This window comes from Ambystoma mexicanum, chromosome 1p (assembly GCF_040938575.1).
Source record: "Ambystoma mexicanum isolate Mex_15411 chromosome 1p, UKY_AmexF1_1, whole genome shotgun sequence".
In the NCBI taxonomy this organism is placed as follows: domain Eukaryota; kingdom Metazoa; phylum Chordata; class Amphibia; order Caudata; family Ambystomatidae; genus Ambystoma; species Ambystoma mexicanum.
The window spans coordinates 1,482,383,062-1,482,399,224 of record NC_090921.1 but is presented as its reverse complement, the minus strand read 5'-3'; the positions used below and the strand labels follow the sequence as shown (position 1 = coordinate 1,482,399,224).

At 45.0% G+C, this 16,163-nt stretch overlaps 1 protein-coding gene across 10 annotated transcripts in view; it reads right to left on the bottom strand.

The window, feature by feature from the left end:
* The window catches only part of MEF2D (myocyte enhancer factor 2D), a 1,898,135-nt gene that overhangs the window by 511,699 nt on the left and 1,370,273 nt on the right, over positions 1–16,163 (bottom strand). The window lies entirely within an intron of this gene.

The window sequence follows — 16,163 nt, the reverse complement described above, 5'->3', positions numbered from 1 at the left end:
AGACTCAGACATAAGTCTAATTTAAGAGACCCACCTATTGGAGGAACAAGGAATAAAGGATGATGTTGGTGCTCCCTGAGGGAGGGGGCCAGGGTGTTTTGATCTTGACAGGAGGCATCAACTTCAATCTAATAAGGGTTAAAACATTATATCACCCAAAGGTGTTGAAGGTGCAACCCCAGAGCACCTGTCGCATTTAATAAAATGTCTGGATGGACCGGATGTAGACGACTTCTGGCAGGCTGCCCATAGAGGGATGAAAGAATTTACCTTTTCACATGTACATGAAACATACATATGCAGAGATTATATGTGGCCTTCCAAATCCCTACATGACCTTAACAATTAGATGGAAATGGGCTCGATCACAATCTCAGACCAGGCCCCGGTAACCTTTGAGTTATTCTGCGCTCAGACAACAAACAAACTGAGAACCTGGGTAATATCGCCACGTATTCTGAGAGATGCAGTTGTTGAGCATATAAGACATGCATTACTTACCATAATAGCATTTCTGATGATTGTATCTGGTTAGATTCACATGCTGTGCATATGGTCCGACATCCATTGGGAATCGCAGAGTATTGCATCTTGTCTTTCGGGTACCGAAAGGGGACGTCGGCATAGGCGTGTCTGTAACACTATCCCTAACGTGACATGTAGTGTACCCAAAATCCCTCACGCGCCGAGATCCCTCCGATTGTATTTTTTTCTGCCAAGAGGGAGCCCAAGGCTATTTGTGAGTGAGTACATGAAGAGAGAAAGTAGTAAGACATCTATGTCCTTCCACCCAGAGCAGGGAAGTAGGGAGGGCACATATGAATCTAAGCAGATACAATCATCAGAAATGCTATTACGGTAAGTAATGCATGTCTTCTGATGCTTGTTAATCTGCTTAGAATTACATGCTGTGCATAGACTAGCGAGCAGTACCCGGAGTTGGAGGTGGGTTGTGAGAAGGAACAGTAGTGAAAAGATGTCTCATTACTGCTTGTCCCACCAAAGAATCAGACCTAGAATGAGTGTCTAGGCAATAGTATTTTGTAAAGTTGTGTACAGAACTCCAGGTTGCTGCTTTGCAAATGGACTCTAAGGGAACATTTGCAATGAATGCTATGGAAGCCCCAGTGCCCAGAGTAGTGTGCTCTAGGCTTGAAGGGTAGTTTTCTTTAGCAAGAGCGTAACATAGTGTGATGCATTTGACAATCTACCTTGAGATAGCGGATTTAGAGACAGGATCCACCTCTGTGCCAGCTGCCACTGAAACGAAAAATTAGTTTGTTTTCCTCAGTGCTTTTGTACTTTCCAGGTAGAACATGACTGCCCAGCGCACATCTAGTGAGTGTAGGCTTCTTTCGGCCATGCTAGTGGGATTCTGGAAAAAGGTAGGAAGTTCAATTGATTGGTTCACATGGAACTTCAAGATGAATTTAGGCGCGAATGTGGGATGCGTGCTTAGAACTACCTTATCCCTGTGGACTAACAAATGGGTCTAGAACAGAAAGGGCCTGTAGTTCCCTAACCCTTCTGATAGAAGCGATAGCCACTAGGAAGGCCATTTTATAAGTAAGGTCTTTTAGACTTACTTTAAGCATTGGCTCAAATGGAGACCCCATGAGCGTGGTTAAAACCACATTTAGATCCCATCCAGGAGCTGTGTGAGAAATGGGAGGATACATTCTTTTAACCCCTTCCATAAAGGCCTTAATCCCCAGTATCTTCCACCACAACACCTTTTGTTGTTACGTGGTGTAGGCTGAAAGAGCAGCCAGATGAACCTTCAGGGAATTGAAGACCAACCCTGTGTCCAACAAATAGGTTAGGTATAGTAGAATGTGTGTGGGTGAACAATCGATGGGATTGCCGCCTTTGGTATTACATCAGATAACAAAACGTTTCCATTTGCTGGCATAGCAATAACGGGTGTTAGGTTTCCTAGCTTCCCTGAGTATGTCCATGCACCTCTGAGGGAGCTGTAGGTTCCACAAACTATGACCTCAGGAGCCAGGCTGCTAAGTTCAGAGTTTGTGGGCATGGGTGTAGGGTCTCCCCCCTGTCCTGAGACAACATGTTGTACAGGCAGGGTAGATTTACTGGTGGGGAGAGGGACATTTCCATCAGATGAGCGAACCAGGGTTGGCCCGCCCACATGGGGGCCGCCAGTATCATGGTAACTGGTTCCTGGTGCATCTTGTTGAGAAGGGTAGTCGGGGGGAAAAACAGACAAATTTCCCTGACCATGTTATCCAGAGACCGTTCCCCCTTGGAGCGGTTCTGGGGGTACCTGGAGGCATAGTCTTGGCATTGGGCGTTCTCCTGAGTCGCGAACAGGTCGATCTCTGGTAAGCCCCATTCTGCGAAGACGTTGGACACAACATCTTTGTGCAGACGCCATTCGTATTCTATGGGCAGAGGGAAATCTCTGCTGAGCACGTCTGCCAGAAGATTGAGTTCCCCTGGAACATGTTGGGCCAACAGAAACATCTTCTGTTTGAGAGCCCATATCCAAATGTTTTGGGACAGCTTGGATAGCCCTGGAGAGTGAGTGCCCCCCGTTTGTTCAGGTAATACATGGCTGTAGTGCTGTCTGTTAGAATCAGCACTGTCTTCCCTTGTAGTTGCATCTGAAAAGCCTTTAATGCCTTGAACACCTCTAATAGTTCCAGTAAGTTTGTATGGTTGGACGCTACTTGTGGGGACCACACTCCATGTGCTGGCTGCTGAAACAGGTGAGCTCCCCACACCCCCCCAGAGATGCATCTGTCGTGAGAGTGGCTTCCACTGCAGGGGTGGTGAAGGTTTTCCCCTTCAGAAGGTTTTCCCTTGACCACAACTGCAGAGAGAGAACGAGGGCTGGTGAGACAACTACCAGATCTTCCCATTGTCCGCTAGCCTGACACCACTGGCTGTTGAGCCACTCTTGCATGGGACGCATGCGCAGCCGCGCGTGGGTAACAAAGTATATGCATGACGCCATCATCACTAGCGAACGCATGGCTTTGCGCACTGTCACCTCCCGACTGGCTACATATTGAGAGATCTGAAAAAGCCTGTTCTGAACCCTCTCGTTGAAGGGGAAGATGAGGCCGTCTTTTGTCCGGATTTTGCCCAGTTTTACTTGACTGGGGACTAGACTTGATTTTTTCTCATTGATGGAGAATCCCAGGCTGAACAGAAGGAATCCACGGTCCTTTGGGTGTTCAAAAAACATGTGTCGTACGAGTCCCCTGTTATGAGCCAGTCGTCGAGGTTATGGTAAATTGGGACGGATAGTATGCGCAGGGGTGCTGCTGGTACTGCCAGTACCTTGGTAAACACCCTTGGCGCTGAGGCGATGACGAAGGGGAGTACTTTGAATTGGTAATGCCTGTCCTCTATCATGAACCTTAGATATTTCATGTGCGCTGGCAACATTGAAGTATGAAAGTATGCATCTTTCATGTCCAATGTTGCCATGTAGTCCCCCTGTTTCAACCGTGGGAACACCTCCCGTAGTGTTACCATGCGAGACTTTTGAGGTTTTATGAATTTGTTCGCTGGGCACAGATCTAGCACACGACGCATGGTGAGGTCCTTTTTGGGTACAAGGAAGTACACTGAATAAATACCCTTGTTTACCTGAATAGACACAGCTTCTATGGCGTCCTTTCCCAGCAGCGCTTCCACCTCTTGATTCAGGATCTCTAGATGGTCCGGTGAGAGTCGCCGTGAGTGTGGTGGCCTGAATTGTGGAGGTCGGGCAAATTCCACTCAGCACACGTGGGCGACCGTCTTTATGACCCATTGGTCTAAAGTTATCCCCTCCCATGCCTTGAGGAAACATGTTAAGCGCCCCCTGACCAGGGTGACATGGGAGGGGACCTAGATCTGATGGTCATTTCTGACTCCTCTAAGATTGGGCCTCTACCTCTGGCTTTGCCGCGTCGCTGACCCCTTGGTATGCAAGGCTTCATGATGTTTGTCCAGCATTAAAGTTTCCTGTGCCATATTTGTTCTGACTTGCAAGGAACTGCCCTCGAAAGGACCAACGAGAATTACCTCGTCTCTGGGGGATGTGGGGGGGGGGTCTGAGTAATTTGTTGCAGGGACTTAAGAGTCTCATGCTCTTTTTTGGCTGTTTCTAGGGCCTCATCGACCACCTTTCTGAAGAGGTTAGTTTCTTCAATGGGTTTATTAATGAGAGCGGCCTGTGTCTCAGGCTTAAACCCTGAGGTACGAAGCCAAGCGTGCCTTTTAAGTAAGGTTCCCTGGGCCAGAGACCTGCCTGCTGTTTCAGCCATGTCCAGTGTGTTCTTTATTACATTCTGGTTCACTTTGCTGCCTTTGGCCACAATAGTGAGAAGCTTGCACCTGATCTGCTCTGGGACCTCCTGGAGACCTTCCTGTACTAGGTTCCATTGAGCGCCAGCATAACTCGCCAGCAGCGTAGTGTTATTCGATATGCGAGTGGTATATGCGGCAGCCAAGGTAACCCACTTACCCTAAGGCATATAAGCTCTTGGATTCTCTATCTGGAGGTGCACCCCCATAGCAAGGGGTACTCCTGCCCGTTTCCGAGTGGTAGTCACTACCAGGGAATCGGGGCTGGCGTGCCCCTTTAATGTATTGAGGGTCCGAAGGAGCTGGCCGAAATAACTTTTCTACTCTTGGGCTCACTGCCCGGGTGTGAGAGGATGACACCAGGGAGGGGGCCAATCTTCTCTTAATAGAATTAAGGAGGTGAATGGCCTGGCTAGAGGGGGATTTCTCTTTGAGAATGTCTTCTACAAAGTCCTGCTCAGGCACCGCCTCTTGAGTAGTGATTTGAAAGTGATCTGCTGCCTTCCTTAACATGGAATTGAAGGCCATTTGGTCGTCTACAGATGAGGCCTGGCGAGCCGGGGTGGACGGAGGAGAATCCAGGCACAGACCAGTGTCCTGATCTTGTTGGGGGAGCATTCCCAGGTCTGTCCACACTTGGTGTTTTTCTTCCCAATTGGCTGTGGCATCTGCCTGGTCCTCATTGTAGCCCTGCAGGAAGGAAGGTTCTTCATCTTCACTGCAAATTTCCTGATAAGTATCCATTTGAATGATGTCTTCATGATGGACGGGGAATGAGGGCTGATCCCCTTGCAACTGAAGCAGATTTAAGGTTAGACTCTCCACAAGATCTTTTCGGGGAAGGATGTTCAGAAAAATAAATAATTTTCTCAAGATGATCCATGTACCCTTCAAATTTCTCCCTTGTCCACTTAAAGGAACTAGAGGGCCTACGGGTGGAAAAAAGTCGTCTTCCGCACCTTGACGCCGGAATTTGTCACACAGGGTGTTGGAAAGAGGCTCTTGACTGTCCTCGTAGTTATTGCGAGAATCGGGGCACCATGGCATATTTATAGATATGTCCTCGGCCTGCCCCATGTGTTTCGACGGAATAGGTATAAACCCAACCGTGAAAGTAATTCTTGCGATACTGTGTTCGATTTCCACCTAATCGGCGTGAGATAGTGGTTCTGAAGGTCTATCGGTAGATTTACTGCCTACCGCGGCGTTAGAGGGCCTAGCGGTAGGTTTTTCGCCTTGAGGCATAGTCGTAGTTTTTGGGCCTATCGGGCCTTTCGGGACCGTCGGAGTGTTGAAATTCCGCGCTTCGACGTGTAAACTTGATTTAGGGGTAGCTCCTTTGTTTGTTTTGGTATGCCCAGTCGCCAAATGCTGCTGCATATGTGGGGAAGGCTTTGGATCTGAACAAATCGAGGAATCCGCCAAAACTTTTGAGGGGTTGTGTGTTTAGTGTAATGTCTTTGTACGCCCCTGTCGCCGGGTGTTGTCCCTGAAGCGAGACCAGAGTCAGGCCTTGAAGGGTCAGGGACAGGCGTGGCGGACATAGAAGTGTCCGCCTCGAGGTCTATCACATCCGCAACGGGTGTTTGGTCATCGGAGGGGTACCCCGTCACTTTCAGAGGGTGTGGCGGTGGGGGAAGAGTGTTCCGGCTGCGACATACTATACGCGGCCCACTGCTTTACACAGCGCTCCTTAAGGTTCTTAGGCCGAAGGAGTTTACAAGCTGCACACTGCTTCTCGTCGTGATCTAAGGGGAGACAGGAGTTGCACGTCCTGTGTTAGTCCTTCCACGGGTATCTGACCCTACACGTAGGGCAGAACCTAAAAGGAGTCCTTTCCATACCAAAAAGGGAAAGATGACCAGACCTAGAGGGTAAAGCGGGGGAAAGAGGAAAGACATAACGGAAATATGGCCACCCCGACTCCACTCTCCCTACTGTAAATGCCGGCCAGAGGGCCCGGCCACGTGGATGCTTCATCCGCCAGATCTTAGGTACCGAAATCCACAGCCGTAGACAAGTCCCCCGCAGTCTTCCGCGAAGTTGTTCTTGCCGTCGAAATGACTTAAGGGGGAATAACCGACAAGTCGTTTTAGGATAAACAATGTCTCTTATGTAAGAGCTCCGCTACAGGGTGACCAGTTATCTGGGTGAAAAAAAAAACAATCTGAGGGACCTCGGCGCATGAGGGATTTTGGGTACACTACATGTCACGTTAGGGATAGTGTTACAGACACGCCTATGCCGACGTCCCTTTTCGGTCCCTAAAAGACAAGATGCAATAATACATGGTTACCAATGGATGCCAGACCATATGCACAGCATGTGATTCTAAGCAGATTAACAAGCATCAGAACAGAATATTTCAATCTAATAGCTTTGGGGACACCAAAAATAACATTAACTGCAATGCTTTAACGCAGTGTCCGGTGCAAATTGATTTCAGCTGGATTGGCGTTCGCTAAATTACGAAAAAATGCCCAACATTTAAAGCTGAAGGAGATAAAAGGCTGGGAAGAACACCACCAGGAAACTGGCTCTAGGTAAGCCTTACGCCAAGTTACTCAACTGAGGGGGCAACTGAATACCATCCTGCTGAACAAGGCTGAAAAAGTGTTGCTAGGGCTGAAGCAAACTTTTTATGGGAAAAGTAATACACAGATAGGATGTTAGCCCACTACTTAAGAGCAAGGAACAATAAACAATACATCACTGCTATATGGAACGAAACTGGGACCCTTCACAAGAGGAGTAGGGGAAGACGAAAGCTTTTCAGTCCGTTTTACAATGTTCTCCATAGAGGTGACACACACATAACAAGGAGGGCTAAGAATAACATCAGCAAGGCAAACTTGTGTTCATTAAATGAACAAAACCAAATGCTAAATGTATTTATTTAATTTGATATAGCTCCCAAACTGGAGGTATTGCGGCGCTTGTACATAGTAAGCAATTTCAGGCAAAAACAGGTAGTGAAAATAGTACATTGAACGTTTATACATACTTGGTTGTAAAAAGCTTTTTAAAGCAAGGAAAGAAGGTTTGTTTTGGATATGCTCAGGAAGAGTGTTCCACAAGGTGGGGGCCGTAGCACAGAAGCAAACGCCCCCTGCACGACTACAAAGAAGTGTTGATGGCAATTTCCTCCATGAAAACAAATAAGGGGCAGGATGGCTTCACAGCGCAATTCTATAAAACCTTCTCTCACATATTGCTAAACCCACTTCTAAATCTAAATAACACTTTTATGAAGTCAGGAGAAATTACCCAGACAAGTCTTGCGTGACAGTATTTATTATTCTAAAACCTGGCAAAGACCCCACAAAGTTGTAGGTCTTCTAGACAGATTGCTTTGCTTAATACGGTTTACAGATTTCTATCCTGTCAAGCAGGTTGGAAAATGTCCTTCCCCAAATTGATTCATTCAGACCATGCATGGTTTATTAAACCAAGGCAGACATTTGACAATATTAGGTGGATCCTCCATGTGCTTTGACAAGACTCACACTCTGTAAAAAAGATCCAGCTCTCGGAATGTCTTCAAATGAGGAAAGGATGGACTGGACTTTTCTACACCAGACAATGAGAGCTGTGGGATAGGGGGAAAACATTCAGAGATTGATATTGGCAATACGGCTAGGATCAGGGTCAATAATTGGCTAATGGGACAGGTAATAATCCAAAGGGAGGAAAGGCAGTTTTGCCCTCTGTCCCTGGCCTTCTTTGCAATTTCTATTTAGCCTTTTCCAGTGAGAGTAAGGGCAACAAAAACATGCAGAGTATAAAGTTTTTGGCAATATTGAATATAAAACGGCCATGTTTATGAATGTGTTGTGGTTGAGTTGCTGTCAATATCTTATCTACAGTGATCATCAAAGCACCTATTAGAAGAACTACAGAACTACAAGGGCCATTCAGGTTTCAAGATAAACTGGGCAAAATCTGAGCTTTTACCACTGGTGTTGACCCAGAAAGACAGGAAACACCAGTGAGAAATTAGCCCTTCTAAGTGGGTGACAATCTATACAATACCTGGGTGTGAGGTTAACTCAAAATCCAACAAAACTATACCAAGGAAACAACCCCATGATGTTTAAGTCGGTCAAAGAAGAGGTTGCCACATGGGTAAAACTGTCTCTCTCATGGACGTGTACAATTCTGTTTAAACAAAACATTGCTTTTAATCGTTGAACTTTGAAACATCATAATAGAAACAGCCCTACAGTTCTTCCCACTGAAGAGCCAATTCTAGACACTGGACTTTTTATACTTTAAGGGCAGGATATATGGCCCTGTTGTATAATATTAGGCAAGGTGCACACCCTTATTTTGTAAACAGTAACAAAACTGTCGTTTACTTAGATAAAACAATGTGTGATCTACACCCAAAGAATGTCCTTTTCGAAAATTAATGCACTCACAGAAAAGAGGCTGAAACATTAGGTTTTACACCAGAGGAAGCAAGTGGGATACTTAATTTAATTAAGGTTACTGAATGCACAGTGACTACCACTGGGAACAAGACAATTGTAATTTATTTTTATTTCTTATGAAAAGCAATTAACCAACAACCTCATGCCTCAACACTTTGTGAATATTATAAATGTCAACAAATTCCAAGAGGTCTCAGAATTGCATGGAAACCTTTATGTAAACAAAACAAGGAGTGCTTACAAAAATGGTAGCCGGCCCCCTAAAAGTGCCTCATCTAAGGACTCCACAACATCCCTGTCTAGGTCTGTGCAATCTATCAGAATGGAGGTCCAACCTGCCTACCACAAGGTAAGCCTTTGATGGGCTTTGTTCAGCATTTTCAGAGCGTTTGCTCATTCCATGATGGCCGCCGCACCAGAGAGACCTCTCGATGAAAAAGCACACCTCTGGCTCGCTTGCAGGTTGGCCATGGCTTTGTTTTAAGTATTTCAGCATAGGGTGCCGGCAGGCATAGCTGGCCCCTTCAAAGGGCCTCATCTACGGGCTCCAAAACGTCCCTGTGTGGGCCTGTGCAATCTATCATCACCATGGAAGTCCAACCTGCCTACGATATCTACCATCAGGTAAGTCTTTGCTGGGCTTCATTAAGCATTTTCGGGGCATGTGGTCCTTCCATGTTGACCGTCACAGTCTCCCTCAAACCAGAGACTTCTCGATGAAAAAGCCTGCCTCCGCCACCTGTGGATTGGCCATGGCTTGGTAATAAGTATTCCCAGTGCTACAGATAAGATTTTGAGGTGTGAGTATTTTACGCACGATTTTTCAAATTAGAACGTAAATGCAATTTCAAGAGAGTAAAAATTAGTTTTCTCCTCAGCAAGAGAGTAAAGCGTATCAACATACACCCAATGCATACATAAAATCAGACCCGTAGACCAAAAGAGTTGTAGATCAAAGTTGTCTGGCTTGCCTTCAACCATTTTATTACACTTGTGGAAAATATTCTGCCATAAAATAACTTGTAAGTACATGCTACATACACAGCTTCAATTTCAAAATTCTGGAGCATAGAAACTCTGTTAAGAACTACTATAGATTGAGACTAGGGTTGTACCGAATAGTGAAATTAGTTAGCCAAATTGTAGGGCGAATATTTGTTTTATTAGATACATTTTCCAGCACATGAGAAATACTGCTTCGCAAGACAGTAAATCATGGGAGGACCGGGAATCAAACAGGGCACCGTATAGTAAGGGCAGGCTTCTGTCATCTGCTAGTCATCTGCTAGTGTGTATGCTTACTTCTGCGACCTGTTGATTATCACCTTCATTTAACGGTATTCAGTGCAGAATACAAACAAATGTGTGCAGGCATTCCCAGTCGATATTGAGTTGAAGCACAGGGGAGGGGTGGGCTGTTATATCAGTTATAGTACTTCAGCGCCCTGGGATCTTGACGCCCTTATCTCTTAATAATCCATTCTAAGTTCCAACATATACAAGCACATTGACTAGGCCACTCTAAACAACTGAACCACTGCTCCCAATATAAGAAAATCAGTACTCTACACACAACTCAAACTTTTATAAACCGATCAGCGCACGCACCCAAACCCTACACGGGCACCCAGCACAACAGCATCTGAATACAAATAGCTCAAGTACTATTTACAAAATCACCTTCAGAGAGCCTGGGTACTTTGCACACATAGCATTACAGCACACTATTGCATTTTCCCTGTCCCTACTCACCAAACCAAACTCATTTCTTAGGAATCCTGGTTGCCCATGCATGCTGTGGCATGGCCTGGGGGCCCCATTTCAGAGGCTGGCCACAGAGGATAGAAGGCACAGCTAGCTGTCCTACATCAAGTCACAGGCTGTTCCCAAAAGTGTGTAGCTGTGTGTATAAAGAAAATGAAAACAGGACTGTACCCACTACTTACCTGTGACACGGGTTAACATGAGGTCTACACACCTGCACAGGATTGCACCAGCATGCCCCGAAAAAACAAAAACGTACAGTGTAGCACCAACACCCTGCCACACAGACAGCCTCTCCTACGACATGCAAGAGTCCCTGCAACTTCCAAACTAAAGAAAGCAGCCAGTCCATTTCCCAAAACAGTTGTTAGATGGCAATTCCCTGCTCTTCAGACAAGCTCACTTCCACTGCAGGACGGAACGAAACTGCAGTCCCAGGGAGCAAAGATCTGCGGGATAAAAGGCTGGAGCTAAATACACATGACTGACTCATAGCCAGTCGGCCCCCATAAAGGAATACACAGGTGTCAAGTGGCCCCATGCCATCCTGGCATTTAAGACAACACCACTTTCCATTCGTAATCCATTGGGTACATACTCTGAAGGGCATACAAAACCTGCCCGCGAAAAGTAAAGTGCTGTGGTTTAAAATGTCAACACTCTTGACACAATCACCTGCAAATAGCCACACAACAGTAACATCTACACCAGGCTCATGTTTTGCAGCACATTGACACACAGCCACATATGACAAATACTGTTTGTAATACGTGCAACTCAAGTTTATGTTTGCAGATCACAAGCGTAAGAACCCCACTCTCTCATGACCCTGTGCAAGGAAGAGCTCTTGGGCCAGAGAAGGGGCCCTGGCACAGCCGCCCACCAGCAGGATCTCCACTATGGACCAGGACTGGCAGGTGTACTGGCAGGGCTTCACTCAAGGTGCCACTGGCAGCTGCTGGGCAGGAGGTAGGGATTCCCTGGAGGGGGCACTAGCAGTCCCCAGGCAGGTTCTCTGCTGTGGCCCCGTCCAAGCTCCTGCTCATTTGTTTAGTATTACTACGGGAGATGGGATTCCCCGGTGGACGAGTTAGACTCTGTGGGCAGGCACATCCTGGTGTGCCTCGGCTATTGTTAGACCTGTGTGCTCGCCAAACTGGAAGCTACACACATAACAGGCTTTCTTTTATATCCAACAGGTTCTTAGGCCACGCCCACGCGGAAAGGGCACAGGTAAGGAGAGGCCTTTAAAGGCACAGATCACTGCATTCCTTCCAAGACTAGGACACCTACTCAATGGCAGTCACGCTGAAACATTGCTTGTGGCCGGTACTTTCATTGGCAAGTCATATTTCCTGACATGCTTCACTAGCAGCCATTACTTCTAATCACTGTTTATGCAGGACGCAACAAGAAATCATTCGGAACCGCAGCTTACTTGGAAATCTTTTAAGTGTTGAGGGTTAAATGTTTCATACACAGCGCAGGGTCCTCTCCTCTGCACTGTTCACATACTGCAGAGTGCCCATGCTCAGCATAGCAGTTGATCCGGAGCAAAATGCGAGTTTACACATAGGCTGCAAAACGCTCCTTCCAAAACCCGGCATACCGACCGTTAGCCTCTGGGAAGGAGCTTGCTTGCACTACAGTGCCATCTAGCGGAGGAAAGAATGCTTTTTAATGACAATAAATACAGCGTAAATGTTACGCAGTAGAACATTAAATGCTCCGTAATGGCTATAATTACATGCGTAAAAAGGCACAATCTGGAGGGCTGAGTATTCCTGCCGAGGGTGCTGGCAGGCATAGCCGGCCCCATGAAAAGACTTAATTTTAGGGCTCCACAACATCCCTCTCTCCCACTCCGGGCGCGTTCAGCGTCTCTGGGAGCATCTCCTATCTGCCCACTCCTGTCATCTGCTGCGCCCGACATCCGATGCTCCTAACCTTTGCCAGCGCTCCAGTGCATCAACCATCATATTGTAAGGTAAGGAGATCATCACCGACAGCCTGATCGCCTTGCACACACTGTAAATACAATGTTGTTGTTCGCCCACTTCGCTGCTCTTTGTGGCCTTTGCAACCAACCGACAGGAATCCCTACGGGCATCAACCTCGCCACTTAGCGCCAGCTCCATGCCGCTGTTATCGCTACTAGTTTTGTGCCCCGCAGGAGCATTATGAATGTCTTTGTCGGCTACTTATAACGACTGCCTGCATATTCCCATCTTGTCCCTCATCTATTAACGGCTGGCGCCAATCCTGCATCCCATGCTTTCCTGATCTACCTCTATTCTTACTTGATTCTCACAGACACTATCGACTACCTAAACCTCCTCACCATTATAATCACTCTTCCCCTTGTCACCAATGGCCACACAGCGAACTGAGTCTCACTATCTGGACTTCACTGTGTGCTCAAACGAAACGTGCTACTTGGAGCACCGTACTTCTAGTGCTGTCGGCGCACTTGACCTGACCCACAGCCTTGTGCTATAATATGCATCTGATTTGCCACTACCAGTTCTGACCTGTAGATGAGTACTCTATACATACCCTACTGTCCATAGCATACATGTTCAACCTGAAACTTGCAACCTTGCTGCATATGTACTTGTACCTGCCTACATGGGATTTGACCTCATGCTCAGTGCCGTATACTCAATTATGTTCTTTAACATACCAGTCTAACCAGCAGTCGTTAATGTTATGCAATCTAACCTGTCTGCAACACACTTGACTTGCAGCCCAGTGCGGTACTTGGAATTGAACGTTGTACCTTGACCTTGTAATTGAACTTGCCTGTAACATATCTGACCGATTCTGTAGGCAAATGCTGCTCACGTTAATTAACTGATGTAACATACTATACTGCTTATCTGCATACCTGAGGTAGCTCCCGAACCATGAGACGTGGCATTACCAGATTGTGCACTTAGACCCATTTTGTTTTTTGCGTATATGCATACGTGACGTAGTCCCCCGTAACATGAGGCATGGCTTTGCCATATTGTGACACCAAAAAAAAAAACCTGCATGTTGCATCCCTTATGCGTGTTCCTGCACTTTGTCCAATATTACCTTGCATATGTATGAATCACTTTGCACTTACTGTAACTAGCGCCTACGTGCATGAGGGTTTTGTGCGCTGCTATAAATGTGAAAAAAAGAAAATCCAATGTTCGTTGGATTTAATTATATTGACAATTGAAGAATTATCCAAATCCGTACATAAACGAGACCAAGAAATAGATCACAATGTATCTCTAGCACTGTATTACAAAATGTGTTATAAGGCATGAAACAAAAACTTGCAGGATATAAAGATCTTGAATAAAGAAAAATTTGCAAATTTTGCAGGTCTATACTGGACTAGAAGAACAACGTAGCATACACATGGCAGGAGGTATACTGTGGGGAAACAAGGGTGTGACACATGTAAACTTATACCCCCTAAAACCTTCCACTTACAAAGTAGTCATAGTAGTACCAAAAATTATCTTTAGGAAGCTCAGAGACGGACATAAAGACCTTTCCCTATTGACAGTGCAGAGAATTGGCCAATGAGAATATTCCACCTGGAGCTTTTTTTTTTTTAAAAAAAAATGTGTTTGTTTTTTTAGGAAAACAGCCATAAGAAGGGGGAAGAGAAAGACATCCGAGATGAAATGCGACAAAGAAAAGGACCTACTGTTTAATATGTCTGAATACAAACTCTAGAGATTTGAACATTGCATACTGCAAAAAGGACTGTCCTTTACGCCAAGTTACAATTCTAAACTCTACAAGGACAAGATTTACTTATTTAAATGTACTCGATAAATGCAACTGCGATTGTTTTCTTTTTTTAATGAGTCATATGAAACAGCTCAGGTAGATTCTACAGTCCCTTCGGACTATAAAGAATTTAGACCTAAAAGCACATTTTGACCGAACATCTCAAATCGAGCCATAGATAGTTTTGAATCATCTGTTTTGAAGGATATTAAAACCTTCAATGAAAAGGTGATTAGTAATCTATTTTAGAATAAGTCAATCACAATAAAATCTGCAGATAAAGTGGGCTCCATTATTATAATTGACACTAATAAATACACTGAGGCGATCTACCAACATCTATAGGATAACACGTACCTGTTATAAGATAATGATCCCACTGAGGCAATCACGGAACTCTAGTTAAAAATACCCTTAGCAGGGCTCACAAGTGGAAATGGATGTCAGATAACACATTATCTTTCCTTACTAATCCACATCCCATTATGTCCATCTTTTATGGACTCCCAAAGATGCATACAAATTCGGTCAACCCCCACTCTACTTGATCGTGGCTGGCACAGAGGGTATTTTAGAACCTTTGGCAAAACCGCTAGATTCTATTTCACAACCACAAATACAATCTACTGATATGTTTGTAAAAGATACAGGACACTTGCTTCACCAACTAGACTCAATAGGCAAACTACCAGCGAATTGCAGATTATTCATTATTGATATGGTTACCTTTATACATCCATCCATCATGAGGGAGTTCTACATGCAATAGACTAGCTGCTACTTAAACATGACTGCATTGGAGCTAAAAAAAAATGTTTGTGCGAGAACTGTTGAAATGTATCCCATACAATAACTACTTTAGGTTTGACAAAAGGTACTACCAACAAATCTCAGTAAGGTCCATGGGGTCAGTAGCAGCCCCTACATATGGCAATATTTCCCTGAACTGTTCACGCATTGCAGAATGTGACCTGGATCTCTCACATCACCAAATGGTGCATATACACAGACATTTTAGTATCTGATGTGGATCAGAGGAATTGTTGGAATTTTTCCATTATCTCAACAATTTACGATCAATTTAGCACACCAGTCTGTAAACTTTCTTGATGGTAACAGTCTACAACTTTTGTGCTAGAATGTTTTATCACCAATATTTAATATAAACCTACTGATGGGAATTGCACATTAAAAGACAGTTTCAATCCTGAAAGGGTAAAACAACATCTACCCTACACCCAGTTTCTGAGACTCAGACGCATCATCTCCGAAGAAGATGAATTTTAAACAATTGGAAATCATGTCAAACAGATTTAGACACTGAGGTTATGCCAATATGTGTATCAGTCAAGCTAAGGCAACAGCCATATCTAAGAATAGACAATCTGTACTAACATCTACAGACATTAAAACATCGCCAAACTTGATTTAAATCAAAAGATTCTCAAAACAAAGCAGGGCTCTTCAGAAAACAATCAAGAAACATTGGCAGATTGTCACTAAAGATAGATCAACACATCAGCTTTTTCTGAAGTCCCCATCTTTTCACTTAAAGGAAGCGCAATCTTTGACAAAAACTGGCCATTGCAGAGTTGACCAGTATGGACAGACAGACTACATTAATACTGACAGACTACATTACAGACACCCAGAATAGGTACTTACCCATGCTTGAACAGCGGCAATTGTACTTTTATCCTTAAAGATCCAGTTATTTATCACCCATCCAAGGTACCAAAATATTGTAATGTAATTTTCCAACCGTGACTCGGAAGGGGTCACTTATGCCATAAAATGTCCTTGCGGAAAAACGTATGTAGGCAAAACCACACGCAAATTTAAAATGAGATAGAAGGAACATCGCTCAAC